Below are 15277 nucleotides of genomic sequence, written 5' to 3'. Positions count from 1 at the left end.
TGTCCAATTTTTTAATGCTTTTTCATTTTGAACGTGCCATAACTTGGCAGCTTTTTATATTTATTTTCAGATTTATAGTAGGTACTCTAAATAAAATTATTATTTCCAAAATCTTACTTATCTTTGGCAAAAGTGATTGACAAACATCGGATTGTAAAAAAACAAACCATTAGATACTACAATATACTAAAAAATTTTATTTTCATTTCCTTTTTTTTTAAGTACAAAACCATGGACAACTTAAAAGTTGAGCGTTCAATGTAAGTGCTCGGTGGAAGCTGAACTTCATACTGACCGGGTCGTACAATATATTGAGATAGGACATCTGACATGTATAGGGCACGTAATGTGGATGGAACAAAAAATTGTAAAAATATTTATAAATTTCAGCAAGAGCTTTGCTACGGCTTTGAGGAATTTAGACCCCAAATATTCACATGAGCACAATTCGTCAAACTTTCCATGCATGAATTGGTATCAATAGACTGGAGTAACGTTATTTCTGTATGCCCTATGTCTTCAGACAGTGAAATAGATATAAACTCATACACGGAAAGCCAGCGAATGTGTCCTGCTGTTTCCACTTCTCCAATGGTAGATGCAAAAAGCGCCACCTATTTTGGCAGCCTTAAACGTAAACAACTGTCGTTTTCTATCGAAATAATGAGCTAGATACTAGATAATGAAAAACTAAATTTTTATTATTATGAAGGAGTCTCTGGAACAAAAGTATTCCAAAAATATTTCTGTACATTCAATGGAAAAAGTGTTTTCGAAACTGTAACTTATATAAACAAACTGTAACAAATATAAAATAAAAATTACTAAGTTAAAAATTACTTGAGAATTTAAAACTCGACGATTCAGCACCCATTTTGGAGCCATCATTAAAAGGGATATGGTACCGTTCGAATTCGGGACCTCAATCTGCCTACTACATTGGCTCGTGACAATTTCTAAAGAACATCTTGTTCTCCAGAAATACGAGAAGTATCAAACGGCACTGAGGTCTCAATCTGCCTACTCCTAATGTCGAGTGACGACAACGATTACAGATCACTCGAAATCAATTCAATAAGGCAAACACTCTTACAAAACGGCTACCCTAAAACCCAAATTAATAGAAGTATTCAAAAACATCTAAACCTCATTCTATCCAAAAAAGAAACCTTACCACCCGATCAACCCAAAATCTTTCTACCTTTTATCAAAGGATCAGCAGAACCATTAACCCTCTAAACATCAAAATCATCTTCATTATTCACTCCAAGTTATTAAATCTCGTAAGATCTGTAAAAGACAAAATTCTCAATAAAGACCATGGTGTCTACGAGATAACTTGTTCCAGTTGCCCTCGAACATAGATAGGACAAACAAACCGACGAATCTACAACCGTGTTTACGAACATTCTATATCTGTAAAACAGACAGACAGGTCACAAAATAGATCGAAAACGCACTAATTGGTTGAAAACAGCTTAAACCCAAACGATGACGTTAAAATACTACCGGCAACATGGCAAATGTATGAGTAGGAGACAGATTGAGTCCTCTGTGTCGTTTAATAGTTTTCGTATTTCTTTAGAACAAGATATTGGTACGTCACGAGTGAGGGGAGTAGGCAGATTGAGATCCCGAACTCGAATGGAACCATATCCCTCTTGATAATGGCTCCAAAATTAGGTGCCGAAACGTAGAGTTTAAAATTCTCAACTGTGTCTATTACGATAAATTGGTTCCACAGATGAGAACCTTTCTATCTAAATAAGTTGATAGAAAGGTTTTTCTACACATCCCACACATGTGTGTGTATTTTACAACCTGACCTTGTCAATCATTTACCAATGATAAAACAAAAAGCGTAAAGATTCGTAAACAATATTTTCCTTTAAAGTCATTTCGGACAATTTTTCTCCAAATTTAAATCAAAAATAATTCCAGATTCTTTTTCAGCGACGTCAAAAACAAAGATCATCTAAATTCAGATATTAGAATGCTGTGGTTACTGTCGAGTTATTTTGGGAGTGAGTGCCGCTCAAGTGACCAACTACATTTTATTTTATTTTAATTTCTTATTAACAAAATAGTATTTTTCAAAGGTAAATATACGTAGAAAATATATATTTATGAAAAACTTCACTGAGAATAAAATGTATTGCAATAAACTGAATCAAAGAATATTATTTATTTAAATGATGCATTTTTATAGTATTCTTCAATGACTAGACTATACCAATTTTTAATTGGCAAATATATTCATTGGATATATTTATTGTCTTGGTCTACAGAATCCAGGGTATCCGATTTTAGATATAGATTGTTTTTTTAGATCCGTCCAGTACCAAATGTTCGTTCCAATGAGCCCGTTGGCTTATATTTAAGAAAAATAATTTTTCAAGGAAATTAAACTATTTTTTTAATAACCATCCTAATCTTTTTCTGTTAACAATTAATCTTAAATAACTTTTTATTTATGATCTAATTTTGGTAATTTTAAGAACAAATAGGAACACAATTGGTTTTTTCTAGTACAGTGTATATAAATACCACATTATCTGATACTTTTTCTTATATTTGCCCATTTTTTTTAATTAATCCAAAAAGAAAAAAGCTATTTAAGATTCAAATTTGTTTTTCTTTCTTAAAATAAATCTTCTTACGATCATTTTGATAATTAGTTTTCCTTTAAAAAACAAGAGAAATAAAAAATAATTCCGCACTACAAGTATTATTTAGTTTGTGAATGTATCTAAAGAAAACTGACCTACAACTAATAAAGAAAAGATAAAGAAGGAAAAATAACTGCAAAAAATAAATGTTCAACTTTTAAAAATGTGCCAATTAAAATGGTAAAAAAAATTGATTTCAGCGGTAAAACCGAATTTGGTGGACAGTTAAATCAAATATTTAGATTACATGACTATTGTCTGTTTAGATAGTACTTACCTATGTCTTTTTTCTGTGACAATCTTTAGACGAATTTTGTTGCCAATTTTTCCAGTATGTGACCTGAAGATTTCAACAATCGCAACATTTATTTCTATGTGTTTTTATTATGTTTTGCTATCTATAAGGAATGAACACATGGTTTGCTTTAAAAGTATTCGATTTTCCTTTATAAGTTAGCTCCAAAACATTCTAAAGTTCTCTCAGTATTTCTTCGCCAACTTTCCATATACTCCAATTGTCAGAGACGAAAATGCCACAAACAAGCTGAATTTTGCCGAGAATATTAATTTTGGGACACCAAAAAATGTGCAAATAGTTTAACACTTTTACTCCCTGGCTTCCCGTTAAAACCCCCCTAGTAGACGGGTAAAAACGCAAAAAAATCGATTTACCAATAATCTGTACGTCATAGAAAAAAATGTTTTAAACTGAAAATCTAAGATAATTTTAAACAAAAATATTTTTTAGCACTTTTTGTGTAGACTGAACCATTCTCTCACAAAAAAGTTGAAGCGACCGTCGATTTTAAACGCCATTTACTCGGATCTCATGAGATCAATATAATCTATCCCTTTCATTGACTGGCCACTATGAAGTTTCGATTACTAGAGCCTGACCTTCAAAACTTATATCGTGAAATTTTAGTTTTGAGTTTTGGCAATAAATGTGAGGCATTTAAAATATGCTTAAAAAACGGTGGATTTAAACTTTCACATAATATAACGATCTAAAACACTTTTTTTTTCCAATTACACTATACTAAAATCACAATCAAGATGCAATAGAAATAAACTAACCAAGACACGTTAAATGCTACAACGAGCACTTTCAAATAATGATTTACAATGTATATTCTTCTTCTTCTTCAGCCTTAAGTAATCCAACTTTGGACATAGGCCTCCCCCAAATCAATCCAGTGTCTTCTATTTTGCGCCACTTGCTTCCATCTCATTTGTGGCTTCCTCTGCTTCTCTTTCCTAACCATGGTCTCTTTTGTTGTATTTCGTGGTTCCATCTCTTATCCTTCAGTCGGGCATTGTGTCCTGCGAAGCTCCATTTTAATTTGGCAGCATTTTATTCTGCCTCTTTTACTTTGGTTTGGCTTCTAATCCATTTGTTTGTTTTTTTGTCTATAAGTCTCACCCCGAGCATTGATCTTTCCATCACTCTTTGTGCTTTGACTATTTTATCCATATTAGACTTGGTGAGTGTCCACGTCTATGAACCATACGTGAGTATAGGGAGGATACACTAATACAGAACTGAGAACTGAGAGTAAGAGCACTGAGATGCTACGTGTTGTCGATACTACAATATGGGCTTGAAAGCTGGACATTAAAGCAAGAACACATAAATAACTTACAGTCCTTTGAAATGTAGTGTTAGAGAAGGATGCTTAGAATAGCATTGACACAGAAGAAAACTAACACGAAAGTATTGCGAGAAATGGGCAAAGAATGCGAAATAATAAACACAATAAAAATAAGAAAGTTACAATATCTGGGATATCTCGCTATCCCCTCACGTAATGAGGGGATAGCGATATGAACTGCTTAGGCTGATAATACAGGGAAAGATAAGAAGAGGAAGGAGTATAGGAAGAAGGAGAGTGTCATGGTTGAAGAATTTAAGGGACTGGTTTAAATGCAGTTCTATAGAACTCTTCAGAGCAGCATTAGATAGACTAAAGATAGTGATGATGATATCCAATCTCCGATCGGAAGACGGCACTTAAAGAAGAAGACACTGATCGTAAATTCTGGTTTTCAAATATTGTTCTATTTTAGTGCTTTTCAAGATCCAACTCAGTTTTCCAAATCCTGTCCACGCTAACCTTATTCTTCTGGTAATTTCGGCAATTTGATATTCTCTGTTAACTTTCATTATCTGTCCCAGGTAGATGTATTCGCTTACTGTTTCTAAATTTATGTCGTTCAACGTTATTTCTCTAATGTTTGGTGTATTTGTCATTATTTTTGTTTTTTCCAAGTTCATCTTAAGACCTACTTTTTCCGAAGCTTGAAATAGTTGCGTCATCATGGTCTGCAGTTCTTCGAAACTTGTAGCGAATATTACAATGTTATCAACAATGACTCAGTTTTCTTCCAATAACATTTATTCCTTAATTTGTCCAGTTAATGTCTTTGAACACGTCTTCCAGTCCAAGTGTGAATAGCTTTGGTGAAATAATATTTATCTCCCTGGCGAACTCCTCTGTTGATTGGTATAGCTTTTGTTTTCGCATCTATTTGTATTTTCATTGTAGCTTTCTTGTAAATATTATGTATAAGCATTCTGTATCGGAAGTCTATCCTGCAGTTGTTTATAGTTCTCTCTATTGCCCAAAGTTCTATGGGTTCGAATGTCTTTTTATAATCAACGAAGCCAATGTATAAGTTTAAGTGATATTCATTGGCTTTCTCTATTAGAGTTCTGACTGTAAGAAGATGATCCGCTGTACTGTAACCCTTTCGGAATCCTGCCTGCTCTACCGGTTGATAGCTATCGAGCTTCGACGTTAACCTGTTAGTTATTACTCTCATAAACAGTTTTTCATTCCAATCATCTGGGACTTCTCCTCTGTGAAGACATTTGTTGAAAAAAATTTTCAATTCTTCGAGAATAATTTCGCTCCCCTCCTTCAACATTTCTACAAGTATTCCATCTGGGCCCGGAGCTTTATTGTTCTTTATTTGTGCCATAGCTTGTTCTATTTCGAAGAATTCTATGTTAGGGAGTATTTCTGAGTTGACATTCGTTATCTTTCTTTTGAGATCTTTGCAGTGTTATCTGGGTTCTTGGTTAAGGAATATAAATCACGGTAAAATGTTAAAGTAACTTTTAGGATTTCGTTCTTTTCTCTTATTTCTTTTCCATCTTTATCCTTTAATGAGATTATTATAGGTTTTCGTAAGTTTGATCTTAAGCATTTTAGGCGTCGGTTCTTTTCTATTATGTTTTCTACCTTGTTTTTATTATAGATCCTTAAATCTTCCTTTACTTCCTTCTTTATTTGTTTATTCAATTCTTTGAAACCATTGGTGTTTCGCTTTCCTTCGCTTAGAAATGTGCATCTCTTTTCCATCAACCGTTTTGTTCCTTTACTTATTCGATCTTCTTTATTTTTCGTTTTCTTTGCAACAGTCAGTCCTATTTTCAAGAACTTTCGTCGTCGTTCATGTCGGAATGTTCTTGTTGATAATGTTCTACTAATTCTTTTTTTAAGACTTCTCTGTACTCTACCCTTCTGTCATATTTTAGTTTGATCTATCTGATTACAATAATTATGTAGCGTGTTTCTACTGGTTTTCGTCTGTTTAATAAGAATCCTTACTCTTAAAAGGCGATGATCGCTACCAGTTGTGAATCGATTGAGAGCAGTTATATCTTCAAAAATATCTTTGTTCCCACACAAGAAGTAATCGATCTCGTTTTTTATCTTTTTAGCGTGAGATATCCACGTCCATTTTCGGTTTGCCGGTTTCTTAAAGTGTGTGTTCATGGTATATAAATTTTGTTGTTCTAAGAAGTAATATAATTTTTCTCCTCTTTCGTTTCGTATGCCATAACCATGCATCCCTCAATGTATTTACATTGAGTCCAATCCGTCCATCCTTCCAATGTATATACATTATATAAATCCCAAATCATGATTTACAAATTTATACATTTTAAATCATGATTCGGGAGTGTTCCTCGTAAGAATAAGTGTCTTGGTTTGTTTACTTCTAGTGCATCTTGATTGAGAATTTAGTATAGTACATTTTTCAAAAGATCCAAACTGCTACTATAAACAACACCCAAAGCCGTCTTCTTGGAGGCATTTCCCGTGATGTGGGATTGTCAGTAATGTAAAACATTAAATTCTGAGTTGTTTATTTATATTTGAAATGCCTCATAGTTTTTACCACAACTTTAAATTTAAATTCCATGCCATAAATTTCAAAGATTGATCTCTAAAAATGGAAATTTTACTACGAACAGTAAATGAAAGTGATCAATTTTATTAATCTCACGAGAATCGTAAAAAAATGGAAAAAGTCACGGCACGTTTATTTATTTAACACTGTTATAAAAACTACGTCTATTCTCGGCAAAATACGTAAACTGCATACGAAAGCTGAACTCTTTACCTTTTAAACTCATCTTGATTTTTGTCGATAGGACACCGGGATCAAAAGATATCGAATTTTTACCGTCAAGCTGATACAAATTTTATTGAACATTTATTTCGCGTTCACCTCTTTAATTTTTCGTTGGCATTCAACACTAGTTTCTTACTTGTATCTTTCAGCATTCGCGGTTTACTTTTTTTATTGTTGTTAGGTAATTCTTTAATGTTTGTATGTAGTTAACATTATCATGCCTTTTCTAGTATGCTTCTATTTCTGCGCAGTGTTCTTTCAACTGCTTTTTTACTTGCTTGATTTTGTAATTTATTTGTTTATTCTTTTCGTGGTATATCTTTGCTTTTATATTGTCTTTTATGAAGTCGTTCTTCCATTAAACCTAAAATTTCCTCCGCGTCATGTTTCATTTTGTATCTGGTTGGTGTCAGAATTTCTTTTTGACTTATATCTATTTCTATCTCTATTAAAAACTATTCTATATCCGTTTCAGTATTTTGCAGAATTGGTTTTTTAAGATTCATTGATCGATTATTGATTTCATTTGTGAGGCGTTGTCTTATGAGTGCTTTCTTTAAGTTACTTGTATCGATTTGTGCATCTGTTGTATTTGTGCAAAACAATGTAGTTGTTATAACAACATTATTGTTTTGGCAAAATTCGATAATCCTGTTTCCCAGACCGTATCCCCTGTACATTTTTCTACTTTTTCTTCTCGTTTTCGGTAAAATCTTAAATTATAATTGTAACATTCGGCGTTTTAATGGATTTTAAAATATAGTCTTCATAGAAAGTTTTAACATCGCTGTCTGGTTTGTGCAGTTGAAGCATAAACTCGTATAATGTTTATTCTGGGTTTGTTCTCGTTTAATCGTTTAATTATAATTATGTTTTGAGTGTAGGATGAAGTTTATTACTGCTCCATCAATGTTTTTGTTTAGTATTATCCCAACACTATGTCCGTGTAAACTGTTTTGACTTCCTGAATAAAATATTGTTTTATTGTTAATTTTTATCTTTTCCGAATAGGACTATTGGACATCGCTGATTCCTAATATATTTGTATCCAGTCTTCCATTTCTTTAACTGCTTTATACATATTTTTAACTTTTTTAATCTTTTTGATGTTGACTTCTAACATTCCAAGTCGTTACTTTCCAAGGTTAATTCTGTTTGATATTCAACCACAATCTCTTTAAAGTAGCAACTCAGATATGAGTAAATATGTAATGCAGATGATTTTCAAAAATGTCATAACAAACTTATATTCCATTCTTCAGGCTTCTTCTTCTTCGCGTGCCATATCAGAATTATCTGACGTTGGTTATCCCCATTGCGAAGGCTTCTCGATCTTCTGCAATATGGAATAATTGTCCTGCATTTGATATCTCTGTCGATTCACGAATGTTTTTTAACCAAGAAACTTGTTTTCTTCCTACACCTCTACGGCCCTCTATTTTGCCTTTAAGGATCAGTTGTAATATTTTATATCGACTTCCCCTCCTTACTATATGTCCTAGATAAGACATTTTTGGATGTTTAACAGTCTTTTGCAGTTCTCTATCTTTGTTGACGCTCCTTAGTGGTTCTTCATTAATTTTCCTTGCTGTCCAAGGTATCTTTAGCATTCGTCTATGAACCCACATTTCCAATGCTTCAATTGTGTTCATGATCGATACTTTTAGCGTCCACACTTCTGCACTATACAAAAGTACGGACCAAACATAGCACTTAACCATTCTTTGTGTTAGATCTAAACTGAGATGATTATTCCAAGGAAATTACTTCATTTTCTTAAAAGTAGTTTTAGTCATTGCTATTCTACGTTTTATTTCTATGTCTGGATCTTGTTAGTCTGTTATGACAGTTCCCAAATATGTCATTTTGTGAATTTTCTCAACGTGGACTCCATTTAATTGAAGCGTTGCATCGGGATGTGGGTCACGACTAAACACTGAAAATTTGGTTTTGTTTGAGTTTATTTTAATGCCCATTTCCTCTCCTACCTCGTGAATACGATCAAGCAGAATTTGGAGACCTTCAATATTATCTGACAGAATTACTGTATCGTCTGCATAATCACATTAAGTAGTTTCCCGTTGATTTTTATTCCATATGGTTGTCTCTCAAGTGCCTTTTTAAATAACTGGTCCGAGTAAACATTGAACAATGTTGGCGACAAAATACAACCTTGTCTGACTCCTCGTTGTATGGAGATTTCATCGGTGTAGTTATCTCCAATTTTTACGATAGCAGTTTGATTCCAGTACAAATTTTTAATGACACGAATGTCCTTGTCATCTATTCCGATATTTTTCAGTATTTGCATTATTTTTACATACTGCACTTTATCGAATGCCTTTTCGAAGTCCACAAAACATGCAAATACATCTTTTCTTTGGTCACGGCATTTTTGTAATAGGATGTTAAGCGCAAAAAGTGCCTCCCTGGTTCCCATAGCATTTCTAAAACCAAATTGGGTACCTTCGAGATCTTCGCATTTGCGACTAATTCTGTTGTGAAGTATTCTTAGAAACATTTTAAGAGTGTGGCTCATTAGGCTAATTAATCGATATTCTGAGCATTTTCTCGCATTGTGTTTTTTAGATATTGCGACAAAGATGGATTTGAGCCAATCTGTGGGAATCACTCCGGTGTTATATATTGAATTAAAAAGTCTTACTACTACTTTTATGGAATCATCCTCTATTAGTTTCAGCAACTTAGTTGGTGTATCATCTGGACCACAAGCTTTTCTAATTTTAGCATTATTTATAGCGTGTTCTACCTCGCATTTCATAATTTCTGGGCCGTCAGTACAGTTTTGGTAGAATTGGGGAATATTATTCTTGTCATCTTTAAACAACTCTGATATATACAGCTGCCATTCTTTTCTTATTTCGTGCTCATTTATAATTCTTCAGGCATTTGTTTTTTTTTTCATATTCTTTAGATGCATAAAAGGTCTAACTGTATCGTCTTTCATACATAGCATATCCTCAAAGTACTCTATCCAACTGTTAAGAATACTCTTCTAATTAGCAACTATGTTTCCCTCCATTTTGTGCCATTAATCTTTCTGTAAAAGTATCCTTCAAGCATTTTAGTATTAACGTGTGTTCCTAAAGTTTTCGAAAAATTTTAGATTTAAAAGTATTATTAGTAGGAAGCATTGGATCAAGTTGCCATTGGAAACCAAAGTTAGTACACAACTTAAACGATATAAACAATGTCAGTTATGACAAATACGGTTCGTTAAGATGTTAAGATTGTGTTAAGATGTGACAATTAAAGAGTGCAAAAATGCTATACCATGCCTTAATTTGACCAAAAGTAAAAGACCAAGAGTTTTAACTCTTGCTCGGGAACAGAGATGAATTCAGAGTATGGAGAACCATTTAGGAAAGTCTTTGCGAAATGTTGGCCGAAGATATAATGTTTCACGAATTAGAATTAAGTAGAACAATTTTTAGAAATAATTTAAAACGATATAAAAGAAAAAAAGCTCTTAAGTACACACCAGCCCAGTTAGAAAAAATTGCTAGATGTTGCCATGCATTGAGACATATTCAGAGCAACGAAGAGCAACGACAGATTTTATACACGCAATGTACAAGAAGGGAAAAATGAAATTTGCTGATAAAATTTTGGCATGATGGGCCATCTAGAAGCTGGTGTTTCACAGCTGTTTGTTGGGCGTGTTCGCAGTGAAGCTCTCAATGCTGACAATTACGTTGACAGATTTCTTACAAAGCTTGTTCAATTTATCACCCCAATGATGAAATCATATTTTGGCCCGACATAGCGTCATGCCATTACGCCAGGAGAAAGACAGATTGGTTAACTGCTCGAAATATAAATTTTGTTCCCAAGCGCGATAACCCTCCAAATGTGCCTCAGGCGAGGCCTATAGAAGAGTTTTGGGCTGTTTTGAGTCGAATGGTGTATAATAATAGCTTGGGAAGCCCAAAATGAAGTTCAGTTAAGGCGAAGAATTATGCAAAAATTTCGTGAGATCGACTTAGAAACAGTGAGAACAAGAACTCAGAAAAAGTGAAACAAAGGCTTATTGCACGTGAGACCAAATTAACGTGCCATCGAAGATCACGGATCTCTTTCTGTTCTATAAAAATATGTTATAAACTTTAAATATGTAGACTTAATTTCCTGTATTATTTAGTAAAATAAACTTAATTTACAATTAGAAAATACATATTCATTTTTTCCAAAAAACTTTGGGGACATGTGTTATAGTTATTTTTATTTCTCTTTTAAAATATTTTCCTTTTTTTCTAATCTCCTTATTAGATTCACCAGATAAACATGACTCTATAGACATGGTGTGTAGGTGTTCTCCTTCTAGTAGCTTCCTTGCTCTGCTGAACATTTTATTATTTCTTTACAGTTATCTCATTTGCGGCTTACTATGGGCTCGAATACAATATCCATAAGGTTATCAGTTCATTGATCTACTGATAGTATCTTTGCGGCATTTTTTATCCTTCTGTATTCGATGTATTAGTATATCAATCTGTATATATATGTCGTTCTTATTATTTAAATAGTTATATAGTATTTGTAGTTCATTTGACAAAAATTCTAACTATTTTTATAAGAAATTTATTTTTTCGGCTTTTTTTTATTCTGAAATAGTCAGAGATCTGGAGTTAAAGTGCATATTAATAGTAAAAAATTAATACAACAAACTTTATCACAAAATAGGTACGTCTATTTTCGATTCATTACTCTATCTTTCTCTCTCTCTCTCTCATTAACGAAAAAATTTAAATAAAAAGTGTAAAAATCTAAAGAAAAGGTCAACGGGGTATTAGAGACGTTTTACGATCCGCTGCCAAGCAGTCCAGTTCTTTAAGACTATTATAATAAGTTCATAAACAGTAAAATATTACATTCAAATTTTCATATTATGGTGCGCCAGTGGCGTACCCCTAAAAAGATGATTAAAAATCCAAATAACCTCCTGAAAAAAGACGACTGATTCAAACAAAGTATAATGGATTCCTTGTCATTTGAAACAAAAAACTTAAATATTTTTAAACGAATTGCAGATAATTTGATATTAATTTTTTTTATTAACATCAGTATTAAAATAGGTCTTGCAAACCTTTTTTTAGGCGAATTTGGCAAAAATAAATAATGAGCAAAGTGCTCATCATATTAAAATACAACCAAATCTTCGGAAAGGTTATTATCATTTTCTACTATTTTTCTAATACTATCAACCACTTGCCTAAGTAACTCAAGATACCATTTAAGTTTTCAGTGATAAAAAAGGGTCCGATAATGTGATCCCCTAAGATACCACACCATAAGTTGAACCTTTGAGGATGTTGTGCTCAGCCTCTAAGATAACTTGCCCTTAAACGGTTACGTGGATTTCTTCGTTATTTATGAGTCCCTGTCGGTTATGTTGGCCCTGATGTTTTAAATTTTTACTTCAGTTCAACCACATACTTATGAGTTGCATATCTTTCTTGCAAAATGTAAACAAAGAAAAATTGTCTATCCCATAAACTATTCACTTCAAGCCGAATGTATTATACATTTTTGAAATCAGTACAAAAATCAGAATCCAAATATAAAATAAAATAAGTGTGAAGTGATTTAAAAAATATAAAGGGATGATACGGGGGTGAGGGGTACCTTTCCCAGCAAGTTTTTATATGGGCACAATGTCTCCCCCTTCAAATATTAATTGACGTGTTTTTGAGCTTTTCCCAAAAATTAGAAGTTCAAAAGTTATTTCAGATGGATAGTTTTACCTGAAAAGCACTGCATATATATATATATATATATATATATATATATATATATATATATATATATATATATATATATATATATATATATATATATATATATATATATAAACCGGTTGGTAAATCGGCAAACGGGCCATAGGAAACTCAATGGGAAATTTGCAAACTGTTGAATTCCTGCTTTCTAATTATTTTACATCAAAAGTTATGGGAAACTATTTGTAGAGGACTAAAATCTATATTGAAAATAAATGTTAAAATTGCTTTACGAATACAACACATTCCGACATCCTGCAAAAAATACAAAAATACAATACATTTGAGGTGGCCCATCCTATATGAATCGGTCTCTGTACGAAAAACGAGTTAATATCAAAAATTTTTCTTCACAGAAATATACAGGGCCAATTTAACTATAATTTAAAAATAATGTGAAATATATAGGGTGCTCCAAAAAAGAGTAATATATCAAAGCTATATTTTTTCTTATGGAACACCCTGTATTTTATATAACTATATTTGATGGCATTTTTCAATTGTCTTTAAAAAATAAGCTATACTTTTATAAGGAAACGATTTCCTATACCTAAATACAGGGTGTTTAGATTTATTTCGATATTTCTAAAAATGTAAGAATTTAGAATAAAAAATATCTACGAATTTAAAAATCGGAGTTAAATTTTTCCTTAAGACCGGAGGTCTTATTAAAAGACTATTTGAAATATTTAAGCAGGTGTTTATTATAATAAAATATTTTACAGGGTGGTCAAATTCAAGCTATTAGCAAATTCAAGCTGTAATAACCTGCTTATTTTAAATCAAAACACCCTTTAATTTAGTAGTCTGTCGTGTGGAAAATGTACTCAGCTTTAAACACTTAGACATGATCTTGGCTAGGTATATTTTGGTGATGTTTTATATATAACCACGGAATACTTAATTATAATTGTTAAAGCTTACAAATTAGAAAATCTTTAAATATTTTAAAAATGAAGAAAGGTAGGTATAGGAAACCCTAATATAGATTGAAGGCTAAGTAAATTTTTCACACGACAGACTAATAAAATACAGGGTGTTTCATTTAAAATAAGTACGTAGATATTTAATTTTTTCTAAAACCTTACATTTTTATAAAAATCGAAATAAATCAAATACCCTGCATTCAGGTATGGGGAATCCCTATAAACGTATAGCTTCTTTGTTACGAGAAACTCAAAAATTTCAAAAAAGAAATCAAATATAGGGTGTTCCATGAGAAAAAATAGAACTTTGATATACCACTCTTTTTGGAGCACCTTGTATAATTCACATTATTTTAAATTGAATTGTTATTGGTTTTGTATATTTCTGTGAAGAAATAAATTGGATATTTAGTCGTGTTCCGTACAGAAACCGAGACGTATAGGATAGGCGTAGAACAATTTGAACATTTTGAACATTTGTTTTCCATACAGATTTTAGTCCTCTACAAATAGTATTTCATGACTTTTGATTTAGATCACAATTTTTTACACCGAAAAAGCACATATTTTGATTTGACTAACATATGGGTTAAAATGAGGATCAACTGCATCGTCTTCTTCAATTGCCGTCTCCGCGACAGAGGTGGGCAATTATCATAGCTATTTGGACTGGAACTTGGAGAAACAACCTGAGTTGGATTTTACTAATACCCATTACATTAATATTCAACTTCATTTCATAAATAATATTGTGCTAATACTTACTAGGCTGAAATATTCTCTGAACATTTCAGGTTCCAATTCTAGTCTTGAACAGACAGTGTTGTTCTTTTGGCTCTGCAGTTCTGAAACATAATTCACTGACCTGTAAACCCTTGTTTTTTTCCTCGCTGTCGGATTTTGGCTTCCAAAGGCAATTATTGGTTTCTAACATCATGATGATTTAATGAGGGATATCCATAAGGATCTTTAATATAATGGTTTTCACTTACCTTCTACATCCTTATGCCGTTGGCCAAGATTCTTACGAAACTTTATATTTATCTCTTTCACGAAAAATACATATTAGAAATTGTGTATAATTTAGTGTATTATCGAAATTCAAATACATATATTTTTACACAATATGTACGTGAAAAATTTATTGATTCATAGTTAATATTTTGTATAGCAATATTATTAAACTACTGAAAGTCTCATGGAAGCATTATTCAACCGCAAATATAACGAGTTAAACGCTTTGAATGAGGTAAATATATATAATTATTTGCATTAAATTAAATTTGAAACATATATTTTGAAAATTAATGTGATATAAATATTAAATAAATAATTTCTACGTACTCACTTTTTATATAATTTAAATAAACATGGAAATATAATGCGTGTATTATGGCAATTTAATATAAAATAAAATTTTATTCCATTAAATATTGCAGATAAATAATATATCATCATC

The 15277-nt window shown here is 32.0% G+C and overlaps 1 protein-coding gene across 6 annotated transcripts in view; it reads left to right on the top strand.

The window, feature by feature from the left end:
- Positions 1-15277, top strand: part of GluClalpha (glycine receptor alpha 1) — a 283088-nt gene that overhangs the window by 134705 nt on the left and 133106 nt on the right. The gene's annotated exons all lie outside the window — the stretch shown is intronic.

This window comes from Diabrotica undecimpunctata, chromosome 10, assembly GCF_040954645.1.
Source record: "Diabrotica undecimpunctata isolate CICGRU chromosome 10, icDiaUnde3, whole genome shotgun sequence".
Classification (NCBI taxonomy): domain Eukaryota; kingdom Metazoa; phylum Arthropoda; class Insecta; order Coleoptera; family Chrysomelidae; genus Diabrotica; species Diabrotica undecimpunctata.
The sequence above is the reverse complement of the archived record's forward strand: the minus strand, read 5'-3'. Positions and strand labels throughout refer to the sequence as shown.